Source organism: Eubalaena glacialis, chromosome 11, assembly GCF_028564815.1.
Source record: "Eubalaena glacialis isolate mEubGla1 chromosome 11, mEubGla1.1.hap2.+ XY, whole genome shotgun sequence".
NCBI classification, from domain to species: Eukaryota; Metazoa; Chordata; class Mammalia; order Artiodactyla; family Balaenidae; genus Eubalaena; species Eubalaena glacialis.
In genome coordinates this window covers 97,979,895-98,003,061 of record NC_083726.1, presented here as the reverse complement: position 1 = coordinate 98,003,061, position 23,167 = coordinate 97,979,895, and positions in this window count along the sequence as shown.

Below are 23,167 nucleotides of genomic sequence, written 5' to 3'. Positions count from 1 at the left end.
CATTGTATATTCTTGCCTCCTTTACCAAAAATAAGGTGACCATATGTGCATGGGTATATCTCTGGGCTTTCTATCCTGTTCCATTGATCTATATTTCTGTTTTTGTGCCAGTACCATGCTGTCTTGATTACTGTAGCTTTGTAGTATAGTCTGAAGTCCAGGAGCCGGATTCCTCCCTCTCCATTTTTCTTTCTCAAGAATGCTTTGGCTATTTGGGGTCTTCTGTGTTTCCATACAAATTGTGAAATTTTTTGTTCTAGTTCTGTGAAAAATACCATTGGTGGTTTGATAGGGATTGCATTGAATCTGTAGATTGTTTGGGGTAGTATAGTCATTTTCACAAAGTTGACTCTTCCAATCCAAGAAAATGGTGTATCTCTCCATCTCTTTGTATCATTTTTAATTTCTTTCATCAGTGTTGCAGAAAGCCATAAAACACTGATGAAAGTGTTTTACTTCTTCTTTTCCGATTTGGATTCCTTTTATTTCTTTTCTTCTCTGATTGCTGTGGCTAAGAGTTCCAAAACTATGTTGAATAATAGTAGTGAGAGTGGACAGCCTTGTCTTGTTCCTGATATTCATGGAAATGGTTTCAGTTTTTCACCACTGAGAATGATGTTGGCTGTGGGTTTGTCATATATGGCCTTTATTATGTTGAGGTAAGTTCCCTCTATGCTACTTTCTGGAGGGTTTTTATCATAAATAGGTGTTGAATTTTGTCGAAAGCTTTTTCTGCATCTATTGAGATGATCATATGGTTTTTCTCCTTCAATTTGTTAATATGGTGTATCACATTGATTGATTTTTGTATATTGAGGAATCCTTGCATTCCTGGGATAAACCCCACTTGATCATGGTGTATGATCCTTTTAATGTGCTGTTGGATTCTGTTTGCTAGTATTTTGTTGAGGATTTTTGCATTTTTATGCATCAGTGATATTGGCCTGTGGTTTTCTTTTTTTGTGACATCTTTGTCTGGTTTTGGTATCAGGGTGATGGTGGCCTCATAGAATGAGTTTGGGAGTACTCCTCCCTCTGCTATATTTTGGAAGAGTTCGAGAAGGATAGGTGTTAGCTCTTCTCTAAATGTTTGTTAGTATTCACCTGTGAAGCCATCTGGTCCTGGGCTTTAGTTTGTTGGAAGATTTTTAATCACAGTTTCAATTTCAGTGCTTGTGATTGGTCTGTTTATATTTTCTATTTCTTCCTGGTTCAGTCTCAGAAGGTTGTGCTTTTCTAAGAATTTGTCCGTTTCTTCCAGGTTGTCCATTTTATTGTCATACAGTTGCATGTAGTAGTCTCTTATGATCTTTTGTATTTCTGTAGTGTCAGTTGTTACTTCTCTTTCATTTCTAATTCTATTGAGTCTTCTCCCTTTTCTTCTTAATGAGTCTGGATAATGGTTTATCAATTTTGTTTATCTTCTCAAAGAAACAGCTTTTAGTTTTATTCATCTTTACTATTGTTTCTTCATTTCTTTTTCATTTATTTCTGATCTGATCTTTATGATTTCTTTCCTTCTGCTAACTATGGGGTTTTTAGTTCTTTTTTCTCTAATTGCTTTAGGTGTAAGGTTAGGTTGTTTACTTGAGATGTTTCTTGTTTCTTGAGGTAGGATTGTATTGCTATAAACTTGCCTCTTAGAACTGCTTTTGCTGCATCCCATAGGTTTTGGGTTGTCGTGTTTTCATTTTCATTTGTTTCAAGGTATTTTTTGATTTCCTCTTTGATTTCTTCAGTGATTTCTTGGTTATTTAGTAGTGTATTGTTTAGCCTCCATGTGTTTGTATTTTTTACAGATTTTTTCCTGTAATTGATATCTAGTCTCATAGCATTGTGGTCGGAGGAGATACTTGATATGATTTCAATTTCCTTAAATTTACCAAGGCTTGATTTATGACCCAAGATATGATCTATCTTGGAGAATGTTCCATGAGCACTTGAGAAGAAAGTGTATTCTGTTTTTTCTGGACGGAATGTCCTTTAAATATCAATTAGGTCCATCTTGTTTAATGTGTCATTTAAAGCTTGTGTTTCCTTACTTATTTTCATTTTGGATGATCTGTCCATTGGTGAAAGTGGGGTGTTAAATTCCCCTACTATGATTGTGTTACTGTCAATTTCCCTTTTTATGGCTGTTAGCAATTGCCTTATGTATTGAGGTGCTCCTATGTTGGGTGCATAAATATTTACAATTGTTATATTTTCTTCTTGGATTGATCCCTTGATTATTATGTAGTGTCCTTCTTTGTGTCTTGTAATAGTCTTTATTTTAAAGTCTATTTTGTCTGATATGAGAATTGCTATTCCAGCTTTCTTTTGATTTCCATTTGCATGGAATATCTTTTTCTATCCCCTCACTTTCAGTCTGTATGTGTCCCTAGGTCTGATGTGGGTCTCTTGTTGACAGCATATGTATGGGTCTTGTTTTTGTATCCATTCAGCCAGTCTGCATCTCTTGGTTGGAATATTTAATCCATTTACATTTAAGGTAGTTATAGATATGTATGTTCCTATTACCATTTTCTTAATTGTTTTGGGTTTGTTATTGTAGGTCTTTTGCTTCTCTTTGTGTTTCCTGCCTAGAGAAGTTCCTTTAACATCTGTTGTAGAGCTGCTTTCGTGGTGCTGAATTATCTTAGCTTTTGCTTCTCTGTAAAGGTTTTAATTTCTCTGTCGAATCTGAATGAGATTCTTGCTGGGTAGAGTAATCTTGGTTGTAGGTTTTTCCCTTTCATCACTTTAGATATGTCTTGCCACTCCCTCTGGCTTGCAGAGTTTCTGCTGAAGGATCAGCTGTTAACCTTATGGGGATTCCCTTTTATGTTATTTGTTGCTTTTCCCTTGCTGCTTTCAATATTTTTTCTTTGTATGTAACTTTTGATAGTTTGATTAACATGTGTCTTGGCGTGTTTCTCCTTGGATTTATCCTGTATGGGACTCTCTGTGTTTCCTGGACTTGTTTGACTACTTGCTTTCCCATATTAGAGAAGTTTTCAACTATAATCTCTTCAAATATTTTCTCAGTCCCTTTCTTTTTCTCTTCTTCCTCTGGGACCCCTATAATTTGAATGTTGGTACGTTTAATGTTGTCCCAGAGGTCTCTGAGACTGTCCCAATTCTTTTCATTCTTTTTTCTTTATTCTGCTCTGTGGTAGTTATTTCCACTATTTTATCTTCCAGGTCACTTATCCGTTCTTCTGCCTGAGTTATTCTGCTATTGATTCCTTCTAGAGAATTTTCAATTTCATTTATTGAGTTGTTCATCATTGTGTGTTTGCTCTTTAGTTCTTCTAGGTCCTTGTTAAACGTTTCTTGTATTTTCTCCATTCTATTTCCAAGGTTTTGGATCATCTTTACTATTATTACTCTTCATATTTTTTCAGGTAGCCTGCCTATTTCGTCTTCATTTGTTTTGTATGGTGGGTTTTTACCTTGCTCCTTCATCTGCTGTGTATTTCTCTGTCTTCTCATTTTGCTTAACTTACTCTGTTTGGGGTCTCCTTTTTGCAGGCTGCAGGTTCATAGTTCCTGTTGTTTTTGGTGTCTGCCCCCAGTGAGTAAGGTTGATTCAGTGGGTTGTGTAGGCTTCCTGGTGGAGGGGACTGGTGTCTGTGTTCTGGTGGATGAGGCTGGGTCCTGTCTTTCTGGTAGGCAGGACCATGTCTGGTGGTGTGTTTTGTGGTGTCTGTGACCTTATTATGATTTTAGGCAGCCTCTCTGCTAATGGGTGGTGTTGTGTTCCTGTCTTGCTAGTTGTTTGGCATACGGCGTCCAGCACTATAGCTTGCTGATCGTTGAGTGGAGCTGGCTCTTATTGTTGGGATGGTGATGTCTGGGAGAGATTTGGCTGTTTGATATTACGTGGAGCCAGGAGGTCTCTGGTGGTCCAATATCCTGAACTTGGCTCTCCCACCTCAGAGGCTCAGGCCTTCCACCCAGCCACATGGCTCAGAAGAAAGGGAGAAAGAAAAAGAAAGAATGAATGAAAAATAAATAAATAAAAATAAATAAAATAAAGTTATTAAAAGTAAAAAAAATTATTAAAAATAAAAAAAATTAAAAAGTAATAAAAAAGAAAGAAAGAAGAGAGCAACCAAACCAAAAATCAAATCCACCAATGATAACAAGTGCTAAAAAGTACTAAAAAAAACCCCAAAAAACTGACAGACATAACCCTAGAGCAAATGGTAAAAACAAAGCTATACAGACAAAATCACACAAAGAAGCACACACATACATACTCACAGAAAGAGAAAAATAAGAAAAAATATATATATTAAAAAAAAAGAGGAAAAGAGCAACCAAATCAATAAACAAATCTACCAATGATAATAAGCTCTAAATGCTAAACTAAGATAAATATAAAACCAGAAACAAATTAGATGCAGAAAGTAAACCCCAAGTCTACAGTTGCTCCCAAAGTCCACTGCCTCAATTTTGGGATGATTTGTTGTCTTTTCAGGTATTCCACAGATGCACGGTATGTCAAGTTGATTGTGCAGATTTAATCCACTGCTCCTGAGGCTGCTGGGAGAAATTTCCCTTTTTCTTCTTTGTTCGCACAGCTCCTGGGGTTCAGCTTTGGATTTGGCCCCGCCTCTGCATGTAGGTTGCCTGAGGGCATCTGTTCCCCGCCCAGACAGGATGGGGTTAAAGTAGCAGCTGATCAGGGGGCTCTGGCTCACTCTGGCTGTGGGGGGGGAGGGTTACGGAATGCGGGGTGAGCCTGTGGTGGCAGAGGCTGGCATGACATTGCAACAGCCTGAGGCACACCGTGTGTTCTCCCAGGGAAGTTGTCCCTGGATCACGGGACCCTGGCAGTGGCAGGCTGCACAGGCTCCCGGGAGGGGAGGTGTGGATAGTGATCTGTGCTTGCACACAGGCTTCTTGGTGGCTGCAGCAGCAGCCTTAGCATTTCATGCCCATCTCTGGTGTGCGCACTGATAGCTGCAGCTTGTGCCCATCTCTGGAGCTCGTTTAGGGGGTGCTGTGAATCCCCTCTCCTCTCACACCCTGAAACAATGGTCTCTTGCCACTTAGGCAGGTCCAGACTTTTTCCCGGACTCCCTCCCAGCTAGCTGTGACACACTAGCCCCCTTTAGGCTGTGTTCATGCAGCCAACCCCAGTCCTCTCCCTGGGATCTGACCTCTGAAGCCCAAGCCTCAGCTCCCAGCCCCAAACCGCCCCAGCGGGTGAGCAGACAAGCCTCTCAGGCTGGTGAGTGCTGGTTGGCACCGATCCTCTGTGCGGGAATCTCTCCGTTTTGCCCTCTGCACCCCTGTTGCTGCACTCTTCTCCGTGGCTCCAAAGCTTCCCCCACGCCCACTCCCCATCTCTGCCAGTGAAGGGGCTTCCTAGTGTGTGGAAACTTTTCCTCCTTTACAGCTCCCTCCCAGAGGTGCAGGTCCCGTCCCTATTCTTTTGTCTCTGTTTTTTTTTTTTTTCTTCTGCCCTACCTAGGTATGTGGGGGGTTTCTTGCCTTTTGGGAAGTCTGAGGTCTTCTGCCAGCATTCAGTAGGTGTTCTGTAGAAGTTGTTCCACATGTAGATGTATTTTTGATGTATTTGTGGGGAGGAAGGTGATCTCCACGTCTTACTCCTCTGCCATCTTGAAGGTCCCTGGCCTCTCATTTGGTTTTTAATTAATTAATTGTTTTTTTTTTTTTTTGCCTTTGGAATAGGTTCTGCTCTACCACTTCACCACTTTGTTACTTCAAACTTGTGTTACTTAAATTCCTGAAGCTCAGTTTCCACATCTGTGAAATGAGCATTATAGCTTCTACCTTGTCTTGAACTTTAGCAACAAGGAAAATAAAGTGCTTAGCATCCCATCTTATACAAAGTAGGTGCTCAGGAAATAGGAGCTACAATCATTTTCTCCAGTAGGAAGACCAGTCCAGAGTTATATTGTCTTGACTGTTTTTTATTTTTATGTCTAAGCAAAATCTTTATCATGTAAAATTATCTAATTTTGAAAAAGAGTGTTTCATCAAAGTAACATGAACTTTGGAACAAATAGCCTGGGGAAGGGGGCGAGGCATACTATTCAAAGCAATAGTCACAGCCATCCCCAGGCCTACCCTAGGCCTACAGAGCCAAAGTCAACCATTTTCATTTTTAGGTTTTCTATTGATTATCTTCATATCTCTGGTTAATATTTCTTTACATTTCTTGATTTCTCAACTCTGTGCCACATTGTTGAACACCTTCTGTTAAAGTCACGTATTTAGATCCCTGCATGTTGAGTTTTTCTGCTCCTATTCTCAATTTTTGTTAGCTATATTTTACTTATATATTATTATATATTTACATTATTGTATTGGTTATATTATATAACTTTAAAACTTCTATATCTTGTTTCACTAAACTTTGACAGTATTTCCTCATTCCCCAATCTGAAAGATGAGGGTAATTTTGCTCCTACCTGCCACATTTCACATTCTGTCAGCTACATTTTTACATAGTCATGGTTGTTGTTAACATTTACATTTTATCTTATAATCATAGCCAAGAATTCTAGGCTTTGTCTGTGTTGACCTAAAATTTGAGAACCAGTAATCATACATATACATGTGTATAATAATTATATGTATGTTATTGTGACTTTATAAATATTGTTCCTCCTGGGCCAATTTGCTAAGGTTACCTTACCAATAGGAGGACAATGTTGCTAGCATGAAGATAAAGTGGATTTTCTTTTCTTATATCCCATTAATGGCTGCAGTTTGGTTTGTTTAATAATTAGTCTGAGATACATTCAATGTCTTGTAATAACCTATAATGGAAAAGAATCTGAAAAAGAATATATATATATATATATATATATATATATATATATATATACACATATATATATATATGAACAACTTTGCTGTCACCTGAAACTAACACATTGTAAATTAGCTATACTTCAATTAAAAATTGGTTAAAAATAAAGTTATTATAAAAATAATTAGTTGAGAGTTTCTTGTAAAATTTTACTATATTCAATGAAATTTTTGATTTACCTCTTTGACATAATTTACTTTTATTGAATCCTAAAGGTTGTCCACACTCTTTAATTATTTTTATCCTGGAGCTACTCTTCACATTTTATGAAGCCTTCCCCTTCTCCTCCTCTACTCTACCTTGTTCCTCTCTAAGGTCAGCTGTACTACTGTTCTTCAGAACTGCTCTACTCTTTTGGCTGGATCTATACTTCACTTCCTTAATTTACTGAATTGTATCTTTAGCTAGCTTTCTAAGAAATATGAGGGAAGTTATATTTTTCTGAGTCCTTGCATATATGCAAATATCTTTACTTTTTCCCCTCATACTTGACTGATAGTTTAGCTGGGTATGGAATTCTCAGTTGGAAATAATTTTCCTTTAGAATTTTAAAGGCATTGCTCCACTTTCTTCTAGCTGCCAGTGTTGCTGATGAAAAGTCTAATACGTATCTGATTTTTCTTCCTTTGTAGTTACTTATTATTGTCTCTGAAAGTTTTTAGGATTTTCTCTTTTTCACTGAGGTATGCAAATTTCTCAAGGTTATGTCTATTTGTGGGCCTTTTATAATTTAATATGAAGGACACTTAGTAAACAAGTTCAAGCTGCAGACTTGTGACTGTATTTCATCTGGCAATGTCTCTTCTGTTATTTGTTTGATAACTTTGTCCTTCTACTTCTTTACTTTCTTCATTCTTTCTCTCTAGGAATCTTACATATTCTTTTTCTTCCATGCTACCACTATTGATTCTCTTAATATGCCTTGTTTCACCCACTCATATTTTAAGAAAAGCTATATATAAATGGTGTGGGTTTTTTCTACTGTTGTTTATGTGAGACAGTTTTCCAATAGAGTCTCTCCCATAACTGGCGGTTCTACATGAAGTGGAGTAGAGTGGGATGAGATGTGTCCTTTAGAAGGCTTCACTTTAGAATAAGTGGGCAAAATAATTTACTGGCTGGATAAGGGCTTTCCAACTTCCAGAAGATGTACAATTACTCCAAGGGACAAATATTCTTACTTGAATCCTCAGGGGTTTTTTCCAACACCTTCTGCCACTCATCTACAGGAAACTCACCCACCCCCTTTTTTGGCCAGGGGGTAAATGTCAGCTGCCTGAAGCTTAAAGAAACCTTCAATTAATTCTCTGTTTTTATCCTCATTTGTAATGCTTTCCCTCCATAGGACCTTTCAATTCTGAAAGTCTATCTTGATTTGTAAAGGGCAGATCGGCAACCTCCTCCTCCGCAGCTCTGAAGATAACATACTCTCCTTGGTAGTTTTTCTCCATTATTTTACTAAATTTATTTCCTATGTTATATTACAATATTTTCTCAGGGAATATGTTTGGCCACAACTTGTGCCCAATTTACCTTCTTAAACTAGAACTAGACAGGTTTAAAGTTTTAACACTTATTCAGTTTTCTTAATGGATGAGTCAACAGTGACCTAAACAGTAAAATTTTCACCAGGTGAAATGACTCTAATTTCTTTACCTTTTATTCACAAGGCATATGATATAAACTTAAGTTTTTTTCTTTATTTTCTCCAGGTTTTTGAAGTATTATTTTAAAAGTATAGTGTACCAATACGGAGCTTTCAAACAAGTTAAAATCTTTACAGAGAAAAAAAGATTAAATTTTCAACCCTATATAACAGTAATTAAGGACATATGTGCATTTACTCAAATCTATATCTATACAGTTTATTTTCATAAAAAGTCTCAAATAAGAATTGCATGTTTGACAGAATTACCACCAACCAGTAAAATAATAATGGTAGGTTGTACTGACTTTGAAATTGCATAAATACTAAAAGAAAAAAAAAAAGGACTCCATTGGCTAAACCCACATGTCTGAATCAGGTGAAATACCTATTAAATGAATGAATTAATATAAAAACCAGTATAAATTTGTCATCCCCCACTTATTGTTCTAAATATTGATAGAAACAAATTTTAAATTTGACTTATGACATTATTAGGAGCTTTAAGTATCCTTTGGAAATCTCAGTATTACACAAGAGAAATTCTTATGATATCTGAGTTAATATTTTCTAGCAATAGAGGTTTTGAAAAATATTTGGCCAAACAATATACTTTTACGTGATGATGGGATGTGAAAGGGAAAATAATGTAAGTGTTATCAAAAGTTTTTAATCAGCATGATGCTATTTTATCTTATTCTCCAGATTTTAGTCACTTAGGTAGTTAATTAAAACTCTCCAAACCTAAACTGTTTGGTGACTATTTTCCATGGAAAAATTTTCAAGGATTGAGTTTTCGGAAAATGGCACCTGAGATTACCTGGATCTAGTGCACAGTGTTCATTTTATAGACAGCCAAGGGAGAGATTCAGTGGAAGTTATTGGCCATCTGTTTCACAGTAATTCAGCAAGACTGGAAATCTGTTATTAGGAAATAATTTTAGTTTGCCGCTGAGGTTACAGGGCAATAAATGGCTCCTTTCTGGATCCTTAAAGTTTACCCAACACATTTATGTGGCCATTTTTTTGCCTTGTGTACTTATGTATGAGTTAAATCATCATGACTGTATCACATTTACATTAAATCTCTTTCTTATTTCCCTATCTTTTAAAAATACTTTTTCTTTCTCTCTTTTATGATCTCTGTTTCTGTTTACTTCTCTTGTCTCTGGTTTCCCTTTAGCTGCCACCTATGCTAGAGACAGTTCAAATATTTCTGTGTAAGATTTTTCAATATGAAAGGCCAAATATAATCCAGATTAAATATTTGCTTTTATTTTCAAACCAAAAAAAAAAAAAAGGCTTCTTTTATAATTGGTACTTTGTAAGTGACAAAGTGCCATGAGAATGTCACATATTTTTATTCATTATCTAAGGCTTAAATGACATAGTCTGGTTCAAGTTTGTATCAGAAAATATTATATTTTATGTCACCATTGAAAGTCTTCAAAAATCTGTAGGTTTTAAGTAGTTTACTCAAGGAAAAAAATTGACAAGCACACTCTAATATCTTTAGCTTGATTTTATGACTTAAATATTACTATGAATTTCAAATATCTCCAAAGGATAAAAAAAACACTAAGTAAAAGGAATATACTTAATAGTTACATTAGATATAATGTACTGAATAGTTCTAACATGCATAATAATAGTATGTTAGATAAGAAATACATACTTTAATTCCATGTTAAGAATAAACAAAAGTGTTCTTAAAGGAAAAGAATATATTTTTTCTTTTTTAGTGTAGAAAGGTTGTTTCAATCTTTTAATTCAATTTCTTTGATAATTTAGACTATTAACTGTTTCCAGGCCGTTTTTACTTAATATTTTGATGACCTAAAATACCCACTGGTTTTGTGGAAAGAATAATAATTTTAGAATTATATACAAAGATACTTCATAGTATTTTATTCTTTTTCACATATTAATTTCTTTAAAAATAGCACATTAAAAACGAATTATAGTATGTAGTCTCCAAATATATTTTTAGGTATCTTTTAAATTCCCATTTTGGAAATCTTTTCTATAGTTATAAAGATAAAAAACACATTCTCTTCACATATTTATTTTAGCTACTAGAATTGCTGTTTTATTCAGGTTCCAGAAAAATTGTAAAATTCTAAAGTGAAAAGACATTATTCTATGATGGTATACATTTTAAATTTGACACATCACAAATGTCTTTCTCTTACAAAGGTCCCCATACTTGACTATTCCAAATACAATTTATTTATAAAAGGGTGGAGAAACAGTTTGTAGTAAATACAAATGGATAGTAAACACAAACTAACTAACTAAAATAGAACCAAAGCAAATGAAAACATACCCTCCATAGACAACATCCATGGGTGAACGTGCTCTGGGTCTTTTACATGATGTGGTCCTATGCCTATGTTGGGGGAAAATACCAGAAAGCAGGGGAGAAGCTTGATGTAGGAGAAAGAGCAGGGATCTAGCCTGGTTCTGAGCCCCACGGCCACCGCTTCCCCCTTGTGGGCATGGCGAAATCCTGAAATGGACCAAATCACAGTTTTTTCCTCTGAAAAAATGGCCCATCTAAAAGTTCTTTGTTTATCCAATGAGAAAATATTTCAGAAATTGTTTGGATAACTATAAAGGACAAAATGTATGCAAAGTATTATTAGAAAAACAAATGTTTAACTATAAAAATGGAGCTGGAGAGGAAGGTGAAAGAAAGAACTGCAAATAAAAAATGAAATTAGAGAAGGTAAAATATTCTAAAATTAATTTGAAAAGTAATTTGCATTTGTAGATAAATATATGTGGGTTTTGTTTTGTTGTTTTGGAATCAGCATAGTAGTATAGTTAATTGAAGATTTTGATTTATAGTTTGAGTCAATCAATTTCCTTGAATAAAATCTTGTTTTTTCTTGCATGAAAAAGAAACTGTCTGGGAATATTTTCATACTCATCTGCAAAGAGTTTAAAGAGTTAGACTAACACAGTCAATGGAGCTGTGATTACTGAAACACTGTGTTTTGAATTGTCACTTTTTATTTTTCATTTCACTTAAAAATGTCTAAACTCAATGTCCTTCATTTGCTGTGCTGAGACAGTTAGTCTATCCGTGCCCTGCACTGGTTTTCGGCTATTGTGGTTAACCTTGTCTGGACATACATATAGAGGTCCAACAAAATACAGTGACATGAAATGACTTTGTTGTCCTGTCTGAAATATGACAATGTCCCACTTCATCCTAAGTTATTGTGCTGTGATCCACCACCCAATGTAGATTCTGTTCCACCAAGAAACAGCACCTTCTTTGTGGTTACTAGGTAGATATGGTCAGTTAAGCGAAGAAGAAGGCATAATGTATAACAAAAAGGTTTAAATTCCCATCCTTATGATGAATAAAGCTGTCACACTGCATGATTCCAGATGATTCTGCCTAGAATTGTGTAACGTGGCGGCACTGACTAACAGAGTGGCGTGAGTTTGGGGGCAGCATCGACACTGGGAGAGAGGACTGGCTATTTCTCCTCTCCTTACCGCATGGCCCGTTCCTACCGCACAACTCTGCCATGTGGACCACATTTGTTGACATGGCTGGCCAGACGCCTGCTGTTGAAGCATGTCCAGCCATGTGGCTCATCCTTACCCACCACTTTATTTTTGTTGCACTCTCAACCAGATTTTGTGGCTAATGATGATATAAACACTATGGTCGGGGAGATGCCAGGGGACTACTGTGCTTTTCCCTGTGAGACTTTCAGGAAAAAAGAATATATTTGACAAAGTTTCTTTTTAAAAAATTTTTAAAAATTTTTTATGTAACATTTATTTCTAAAAGTTTACAAGATATGATTTTAAAATGGGTGTATTTTATGGTTTTTATATTAATTGATACAAACATAGCAAAATACCTAAGTGTATAAATTATTTGGCCAGTATCCACTCACTTCAGACCTTTAAGAAAGAGAATATGAGGTCATTTGCAATAATAATAATTAACTAGTTAATAACATAAAGCAAGCTAAAATAATTTTTAAAGAATGTTGACCTGAAAAAGTGTAATGATTCTCAGTGTAGGCGTTCCTATGTGGAACAAATTAATGTGTGAATTACAATAGTTTAAAAGTACACATGCGTATAATTATCCTCTAAAGAGCCTTATAATTTTTGAAGATAAATCTACCACATTTCAGAATAATGTTTTTCAGTCCATAATAATCTTGAAAAAACGATTAAGGCTGCCTTCCACATAAGGCTCCCTCTGCCGGACAATATGGGGAGATGAAGAACTCCATCAAAATGACACTTTGCCATCTGCATTGTGAGATTATGTTGCACATAAAAAAGTTCAATTCCTAAGTGATGTTACACTGTATTGAACAAATGTAGAGAATTCAACAGTCATAAAATTCCCTCAATTTATGCTTGTACGTCAACAATTTTAAAACTGTTACAAGACAGAGTAAGCCATTCAGAGCATAGTTTTCTATATATACTGAAGCTTCCTGATATTTAGAATTAGCCTAGAAAAGGAAGGGAGTATAAGAAGAGTATAATAAAATAAGTAAATAAAAAAGTAAGGAATTATAAGAAAAGGAAGAAAGATGATTGGAGACATAAAGCAAAGGCATGAAATGTGCTTATATTGATTTCCATGACTCTTGTGCACATTTCTGATTTTCCTTCCATCCATCCTTCCCTCAGTCCCACCACCCAGAGTTATGCCTTCATGGACTCACCACACTTTCTAGTGTCCAACATTCACTTTCACATGGGGCTACTATTAAGCTCCCTTTATAGGCTGTAACTCCCTCTTAAAAATCAACAGTGTTTTTCATATAACTTGACTTTGTAATGCTTGTATGGTTCAACATATATTTACACAGAGAGGCTTGACCAGAAGAGAAGCCCATTTAATGAATGGGTACCTGATAGCATCTTTAGTAATTTAATAGAAGGCTGAACAAAGAATAAGTGCTCAATAAATATTTGTTGAATTGAGTTGATAGCATCTCAGAGACTGAGGACAGGTACAATAGAGGATGGATAGAATAGTCTGGGAAGCTGAAGAAACTGGCAGGATTGGAAATATAAGTAAAGATATGGTCAAACCTTAAGAAAAGAAGGGGAGGCTGTGAGAGTTTGCTGCCATATCAGTTATCTCTTCCCATATCACAACCACACCAAAATGCAGTGGCTTAAATAATAACCATTTTATGTGCTCACATGTCTATGGATCAATAATTTCAGCTGAGTTGAGCTGAATAGTTCTCTCCTGCAACTCTTGCTGGGATCACTCATATGACTGTGAACATCTGGTAGCTCAGCTGGGGTTGGATGGTCTAAGATGGCGTCACTGCCTGTTCACAAAACCATGTGTCTTTAGTAGACTAATTCAGAGTTTTTCATATGGCAGCTGAATTCCGAGAGAATAAGGCCCAATGCACAAGCCATTTTGAAGTCCTTTGGCCAGTGTTCCATTGAGCAAAGCAAGTCACTTGGCCAAGCTCAGAATCAGTGTGGGAGGGAATGACGCAAGGGTCTCAATAAAGGGGGCATGACTTATTAAGGCACCTTACTATACCAGTTGTCCATAGATCCTGTATTGTGTGATAATGGTAGTTTTGGTGTTGCCCCTACTTCTCATAAAGAGAGTAGCTAGGACTCGGAATTACTATAGCTAGAATTCTAGTCCAACAAATTACCCCTTGCTTAGTAGCTTCTCTCAAACTGTCTTCCCAGTAGTACTTCTGAGAATTCAATTTTACCATCCCTAAATTTGCATGTGAACCTGGAATAACCATGGCAGCTCTCCTATATGATATATATTTTATTAAATTGGGTTCACTACGTTAAAGTGCATTCTAGACACGGGAAAAGAAAAACAGTGGTGGCACTGCTTGAAAGATTTAAATTGGCTTCCCACACTTGCTGGTGTACATTTTTCCAAGCATATACTGGGATGATAACTACAAACAAAAATCTGGGTACTGGCCTTTAAAATTTTCAATTTGGCCTTTTAATTGTTGATTGCATAATTATGGTACTTTATCACCTAATCTGTCCAAATGCCTACTACACTTTTTGGCATTCTTTACATTTTTGCTTAGCAACCAATCAAGCATGGGTTAAAATCCAAGAGAAAACTGTTGAACAATGGGTCCATAAAGCCAACAACTGAAAGGAGTAAAGAATCTTATAGAAACAAGTTCAGTTGCTTTTCATTACATGCCTCTGGGTGGCCAAATGCTTGGGCAGAAAATTAAGCGTGCTTAAAACTAGCTGCATTTACACTTCTGAGACGAAAGCCCAGTCTTTCAATTTGTGTTAAGCTACTACTGTAAAATAATTTTATTATTTGCCAAGTTTTTAAGTGACATGAAAGGACAAATCTGCAAAGATAATTTATAGTTTAGTTCCTTGACTACTCCCAGTAGGTTACCTGGAAGCCTGTTGATTCTATGATGGGCTGGGAACACAAAATGTTATAAATATATTATATATAAATTATCCATCATCTTCTAAAACTTACATTAAAAATAACAGGACTGTGGTTCTGCCAGTCATGGTTCATGTTGATTTCTCTCCTTCTATTTTTTTCCTTGCCAAATATTATTCACTGACAGCTCAATCTCAGGGGCTATGAATAGTCAGCTCCATATGCATGCAGGGTTCTTCCTAAACCAACTTATTAGTTGTGCCAGATGTTATTATGCTTCTTGAAATGTAAGCTTAAAAAGTGATCTTAGTGTAAGCTAATAGATAATTCAGTGAGCAGGTGTTTCCTTGATATGAGGGAGTGAGTGTATTTAACATATGGGAAGAATATGAATAATATTGTGGCCAGAGGGCAAACTGTGATAGATTGCAAAAATGGTTCCAATTCTTCACCCTTCCCTGTTTCTGCACATTTTGCGATGTGACTTTGCAATTCCTTTGTGAAAAGGTAGGGCTTTTTCCCCACCCTTTAGACCAGCCTTGTGACTTGCTTTGGCAACAGAATGCAGTGGCTGTGTCTGTGTGCCAGGACCAAGCCTGAATCTCAAAAGGTGTTGCATACGTTATCTTTGTGATGGACACTCCTTCTCCATGGGAACAAGTGTGAGATCACCTGAGTGATGATAGACCATGTGAGACAGAATAGGTACCTTAGACCAGTCAGCCCTTAGCTGACCTGTCAACTCAGACTCACAAGCAAACCCAGGAAAATCATCCAGGCCTGGCCTGATGCTAATCAGAAGCACATAGTTAACCCGTAGATGAGAAACAACGAACGGCTGTTGTTTTAGGCCACTCAGAGTTGAGGTATTACACAGCAAGAGATAACTAACTCACCCTCCTTTTACTCTAGCCGGTCTGGAAAGCACTTTCTTTCTGACCTTTTGTAAAACGTTGTAGAATGCAGGAAAGAACGAGGAATGCAAGTTGCTTCCTGGTAGCCGTGAAATGTTTCATTACATCTCATCATTTTTGTTTTCTATTGGTCATATTCATAAATATGGAACAATAAACACTTAGGACAGATATAGCATTTTCACTCATTTCTATTTTAAGACTTATCTTTCTAGGAAAATTAAGAATCAAATTATAATGGTTCTGTTGTCCTGGGAGTCTGTAATGACGGATGCCTGTGACGGATTGCCCACTCCCACAAACACACATCAGTCTTTTGGAATGTGGGAATTCCCTGACATTCCAGTGGTTAGGGCTCAGAGATTTCACTGCCGAGGGCCTGGGTTCAATCCCTGGTCAGGGAACTAAGATCCTGCAAGCCGTGAGGCATGGTCAAAAAACCAATCTTTTGGAACGCGTTTAACCCTCTAACTTCATCTCTTGCCACCAGCTTCCATTGTCTTCATGACTCCTATACATACTTAATTCACTCAAGAAATACTTATTGGGCACCTATGATGTGCCAGGAATTCTCCTAGGTGCCAGGGATGTAGGTAATAGCAGTGAACAGAATGAACAAAGCCCTTGCCCTCAGAGAGCTGGCATGGAAGGGCAAGTGGCAATCAATAGACAAGACGTTACCATGTGAGACCATGCTGAATGCTATGCATAAAACTAAAGCAGGAACAGAGAATTATTGATATTCTGTTTTGTATAGGAAGGCTTCCCTAATAATGAGAAATTTGAGCAGAGACCCAGATGCAGTGAGGAAACAAGCCATGCAGATACAAAGGGGGTGAGGGAAAGTGCTCCAAGCAGAGAGAAGAGACCAGGCAAAGGCACTGAGGAGGAAGTGTGTTTGAGGAATATTTAGCAGGCCAGTGTGCCTTGTGTAGAGCCAGCAAGGGGAGAGTGGTAGGAGATGAAGTTAGAAAGAGGTAGCAGGGCCCAGATCATGAAGATCTTTGGGGTTGTGAAAATTATGGACTTTATCTGTAGGGAGGTGAAGAATCATTTGGAGCTCTAGTGATATTTGACTGCTGTAGTTTTCCTGTGTTGTTTCATGCTTACTGTGTGTGCGCACACATGTGTGTGCAAGCGTTTTCTCTGATATGATGGTCTACTGCTTTCTCCACCTGGCCCACAGCTACTCATCAATTGAAACCTAGCTTAAATATCACCTGCCTTGGGGAAGTAAATCCCCAGGACTTTACTTTCTTCTCTATTCTCCCCAGGAAAATACACATACTTTTTCATCCAAATTGGGACACATTTGAGAGTAAAAGAAGACTCTCTCAAAAATACATCAACACAAATGGATTTGAACTGACATAACTTGGGAAAATAAGAATACATGGTTACTTAATTTTAAAGTCAATCACATGACACTTCAACTATGGTTCATATGTCTGCTTTTCCCCCCTAGAATGTGACCTCCACAAGAACAGTGTCATTTTGTCTCTGAGATTCATAGACCTGTGTAGAATCTGATATATAATAGGAATTTAGCAAATGGTTTCCAAACAAAAAATTGTGTTGGGTTTTAAATACGCCTTTTTTGTTGTTGTTGTTATGGTCAATTGTATTATTTTTTCAATTTTTTTTTGCTATCCCTTTCTGGCAAAGGCTTATTTTTTCCGATCCCATTGACATCAGCAACAGTGTTGGCACTCTGACTCATAGTGGCCCTCTCTGTGGGATGAATAATTGACCACACCCTGTTAAACTCAGAATGGGCTGATGAGTTGCTTTGACCAATGAAATATAAGTGGAAATGAGTCCAGGTGACTAGTTGTCCCAGTTTATCAGGATCGCGAAGGTTCTCAGGATGTAAGGCTCTCAGTTTTAAAATCAGAACAGTGCAAGCAAACCATCCTGGTTTACCTGGGATTCAGGGGACCCCTGGGATGTGGGACTTGCTAAAACACGGCAAGTACTGGACAAAGCACAACAATTTGGTTACTCCAGAAATGACACGTGCCATTTACAAGCAGAAGCTTTAAAATCCATTCTATGGTTTCTTCATTTTAGTTTTCGTCTGTCACAAGATCAGCAACATCCCAAAGAAAGGAGATTCCATCAAGCTTGGACAAAAAGACGTGGAACAGGATCATAGCTGGTGATAATGAACAGGTAACAAGTTCAAGAAATCAACCTTTGTTTTTGTAATCCACTAAGATTTTGGGGTCATTTGTCGATGTAACATAGCTAAGCCTAAACTGACTGATGATTATCTTTCATTGGATATACATTTAAATCATGATTTGCTCAATATATACTTTAAGTTTCTAAGGACAAGATAATATTTTTTTTTAAATCCCATCTGAAACTTAGCAGAATACCTCTAATGTACGGGGGTTTTGATAAGTATTTGCTGATTAATTATTAATTTTATTAGAACAATTTCAACATCTCTAGATTTAGGAACATTATTGTTTAGCTCAGAGTAACAGGGTGTCTGTCTGTCATTTGCGTAAATTTTACTGATTTCAGACAAATCTGGCAAACCAGACTGCAGTGTCTCTGTGCCAGTTTCCTAGAGAAAATGTGGAATGGGTTTGATAAAACATTTTTTCCCCTCTGCCTCCAGACTTGTCCCAGCTGGGATCTTCTGGATTATACGGACAAACTGAAGTCAAGCAAAGTTTCCTTCTGGTCAAACAGAAGTGCCATCAATAATTTGCTGAGAAAATGAAGGGTCAATCTCTGGGTGGGTGCTGGTTCTTGCAGCATTTATGTGTCATAGTCAATCACAGTGAAGTCATTGCATCCTACACACTGCCAGCCTCCTCTGGTAACTGATGAGGCACTTTTGGTAATAGCATTCTCATTTCCAGACATTGACTATTTTATCATTTGCAATTGTAGGATATTTTTGACATCCTTGTTTCTTTATGTAAGATCACAGTGACTTTATGTCAGTAAATTTGTCAGTGCACACTGCTCAGCTGTGACAGGAAAAGCACTAAATGGATGTGACTCAATTTTAAATATAATTAATAAACTACTGGGAAATATTTCTATTATGAATACACTTATGTTTTGTCAAATCCTCTATTTACTCCGTGTGCTTAAAAAACAGCTAATATCAAGTGAATTTTTTTATATGAAGAGAGAATAGGCATCAGAATTATTATGAAGCTGATTTAATGACAAGCATTTATTTTAAATAATATTGCCTTCTATCTGAATTATGAATATCAAATATACAAACACACACATTAGGTCTGTTTAATTACCTGCTATACTTCATTATTATAATGAAGCAGAAAGGCTTAGGAAACTTGCTCCTTGCTTAAAGTAGCCCTGAAAGATAAATATTTTTAGTTTTCATTTTTAGAGGGAAAGCTGAGATCAGAAATATCTATTAATTTTCTCTAAGTCACTCACTGAGTAAGAAGTAGATACAGGATTTGAATTATGTGTGTGTAGTGTCAAAGCTCTTTACCTTGTGTCTATGTTCTGCCTAATTCCGGAAGCCTAAGATGATACTTTCTGCACCTTCTGGGACATCCATAGCCTGTCTGGATTTCCCACTGCAATCCTTTGACCATACCTGCCTACCTTGAGTTTCTCAGAGGCTTACTTCTGGAACCATCCAATCTCAATTTTCCGTCCCCAGGATATCTGCTTTCTGTTCTTCAAGCCCTCTTTGGTTTGGACAATTCTGCTCTCAACCAAGTTTTAGACAACATAGGGTATAAGGATGGATTTTTCTGGGTTTCTGCAGGCTTTAAAGGAACCACTTTAAATGTACCCTAGTTCTTTTGTGCCATAAGTACCAGCCAAGGGATTCAGAAGTAGGATTTCTTCTTGCTGAGGAAACACACACACACACACACACACACACACACACACACACGAACACACACACACACACACACACACACATTTCAACTTCTCATTCAGAGAGTGCCATACAATAAAAGTCATTCCTTTCTAGTACCTGAGTGAATTAGGATGAACCCTCAGAGAAGCAAAATCAGAAGTGGGTTTTCTGTTTCCTTTGAACTCCTTCCTAGGGCTGCTATGTATAGTTGTGCATTTCACACCCTAGGGATCACCATTTACATTTGTAATATCATATATTTGTGTATTGATTAACAGCAATTTAAAGGCAGATCATAGTCAAGTGTCTTCAGGGAGCTGCAGCATTCCTCAGCTCTCACAAAGGCATCGTTTAGGCCAGCACTCCCTGCTTGTTTCCAGAATGAAGACTCACAGCATAAAGGAAAGTCTTTAGACTTGCTTTTCCTGCCTCCTCCTACAAATTAGGTAACTTGGTGGGTATCAGTACCTTTTAAAAAATATATTGTGCAGTAGAGCTTTGGGAAGTAAAATATTTTTGAGTCGACTGGGCCAAGTCAACTAGATTAATGCCTTCATATATTATGGGGGCCTGGTAAGTTGAGTCATGGGTGTGTATATGGGTCTAGGTCTACCTAGAAGACAGCCAGAAAGATCTATGTTTGGGCAACTCTTGAGGTATCCAGATTCTTCTACAGGAGAAGAACTTTACATGGCAAACTAAAGAGCAAAGTTGTCCGCCATATACCTGTTATTGTAATAACTGTTACAGTTTCTTTGTGTGTGTGTGTGTGTGTGTGTGTGTGTGACGCCAATTACTACTGATGTAAAAGATTTAACTTTAGACGAGACCAGTGAAGATGAGAGGATCCCATTCTAACTTTTTCCACTTTATTCACTGAAATAAAATCAGTGTTGCAAGCCAAAGCTTTATTTTAGGGATAACTTCCTTATGTTCCATGTTAAATAGATTAAACAAAATGATCAGAAAGCTTTAAACAGTTTTTTTTTCTTCCTTTGAGGTCAACACTAGGTTTGCCCAGTGGTCAGCTTTGCAAGCTATTTCACTCCTATTTTAATGGGCACATAAAGATCATTACATTAAAATTAATTCCCATCAGGGTTTCCAAGTATTCTACCCCCAGTTGAGATTTTAGGAAAGCTCTACCATTCAGAGGTTGAGAAGAAACCCAAAGAAATCATTATATCAGGTTAGAGTTAAGAGATTTTCACACAGGAAAAGTAATTGAAAAGTATATATTTTGCATAATGAAATAGATGACAAACTGGGTGAGCTGTCCTATTAATGAGCCTCCTGTAAAGCCAAGAAGCCACCAAAGCAGGGAGTGAACGCGTGAAGAGAAATCTCTGATCTTAACTTTAACAACCAATTTTAATCAAACCATTTGAGGTGCTGAGTTCTTAGGGTCTTATGATAGTGAAGGCAATTTGAAAGAAGAAAAAAAGAAGATGTTTTAGATGAATTGAATTGCAAAATAACATCATCAATTTGGAGTTAGGATCAGGAAAACTTAGTTTTATTTTGGATTCCACAGAATTCCATATTTTTACAGGCCACATTTAAGGCCATGACCATATTCTCTATTAGACTTTCCTTAACAGTAGTTTTTAGAGGTCAGGTAATAAGACCTTAGGTTTCTGAATCGTGTTTCAGTTAAAAGCCTGAAGAGAGCAGTTCTTTCTGGAAAGGTCCATCCTGTATGAACTGAAGTGAAAGGATATCAGTTATTAAGGGAATGCAAGAGCCTACTGCATATATAGACAATTAAGAAATATACTGGTACTAGGTCATCAATAATACTTCTTTGAGGTTGTCCTCCTGCAGAACAAATATTTATGTAAATACATTCCTTAGATGTTTAAGGACTGAAAAATCGGTATTTTTTCCTTTTTAAGGGGTTAGCAAAAGAATATATTGTTGGTAGGTAGGTGATGTACTTTTATTCTGATTAATCCAGATTGGTTATACCATCATAGCAAATTCCTGGAGAGGTGCCAGTTCTCCACTTCAGTTGGTATTGCACAGTTTACCTTGTAGGAAAGAAGAGCTTACTAATGTGAAACAAAGTGTACCTTCAAGAAATGAGTGTATCCAAACCTAAGAGCCCAAAGACTGGTCATGTAGAACTATGGGATTATAGGATACAGTAGGCAAGGGTATGGGTCTCAATTTCCTCCTCTGTGAAACTAGGAATTTATAGTACAATTGGTGGTTCTCAATCCTGGTGATGCTCTTTAGAATCACTGGAAGCGCTTTAAAAATAAAACACGCTACCCTCAGAGACGCTGCTTTAGTTGGCCCGGAGTGGGGACCCGTGCTTGTGTTTCAAACTCCCTCAGTTTATCCTAATGAGTAACCCGTTATGAACGGCTGATTTTAATTTAAACTATCTCAGTTTCATGGATGAGTAGAGAGATCACACAGGAGAGGGGACAGAGCCAGGACTGACAAAGGACAACATTCCTTAACCAAGTTGAAGTTTCGGCAGCCGTAAATCTCATGCCCTTGAACTTGCATTGTAAATACATTAATGAAAGTGCCTAACTTCCTTTCAAGTGAAAACGAGAAATAAGTTCTTAATTTGACAACTATATTGCCCTTCGACTCGCTTTCTTTTCAAAGGACGCAAAGTCTCATTTGATAGAATGATAGAATCCGTGAGGGCAGGGATTTTTGTTATATTCACTATTGTGTGCCCAGCACTTACCACAGTGCCTGGCATGTAGTAACCACTCAATAAATATTATTTGGATAAATAAATGAATGAATGTGTTTGTAGTTGACCCATTACATTATATTTTGAATGAGTAACCTGAAATTCAAGTAGCTTAGTGATGGAGGAATATGGTTGCAAGAAAGGTGGTGATAAATCACAATACAATTGACAATCAACTGGTTTGCCTCTCCATATGACATCAAAAAAATTAGGCTTTTTGAATCTACCACTTTTAACTTTGACTAAAACTGACTCTGTTTTAGAGGAAAAGTCTCCTTTTCTGCCTAACTTCTCTTCTTTTTGCTATCTTTCTTCTCTTTCTGTTCTCCTCTCCTTTTCTCTTTACTCTTCTTCCTCTTTCTTTTTCTTCTATCTTCTCTTCCTCAATGTCCAAAACCAACCTAGGTATTTTCCCTTTGCCCAAACCTGCTCTTTCCTTTCAGTTTCCCTGGGTAATAGCACATCCAGGCTGCAATCTCTGTGTCACTCCAATCTTCACTTTCTCCTGTCCACAGCCAACTGATTGCTAAGATTTCTTAATTCCACCAGTGCATACCATACTGTTTAACCTCACTGCTAATCTCTTTTTCTAGCCCTTCACTCTTAAGATTCTCTAGTCTTCCAAGCTCTTGCCTCTCCAATCCAACTCTATGCTGAAGAGTTTTCTTTCGAAAATATTGATTTGTTTATGTGACTCTTCTACAAAGTCTTGCATTACCTCCACCCTTTAGAAAATTCCTAGCTCCTTAGCATGGCAACCAGCACCCTCCCTTATTACTC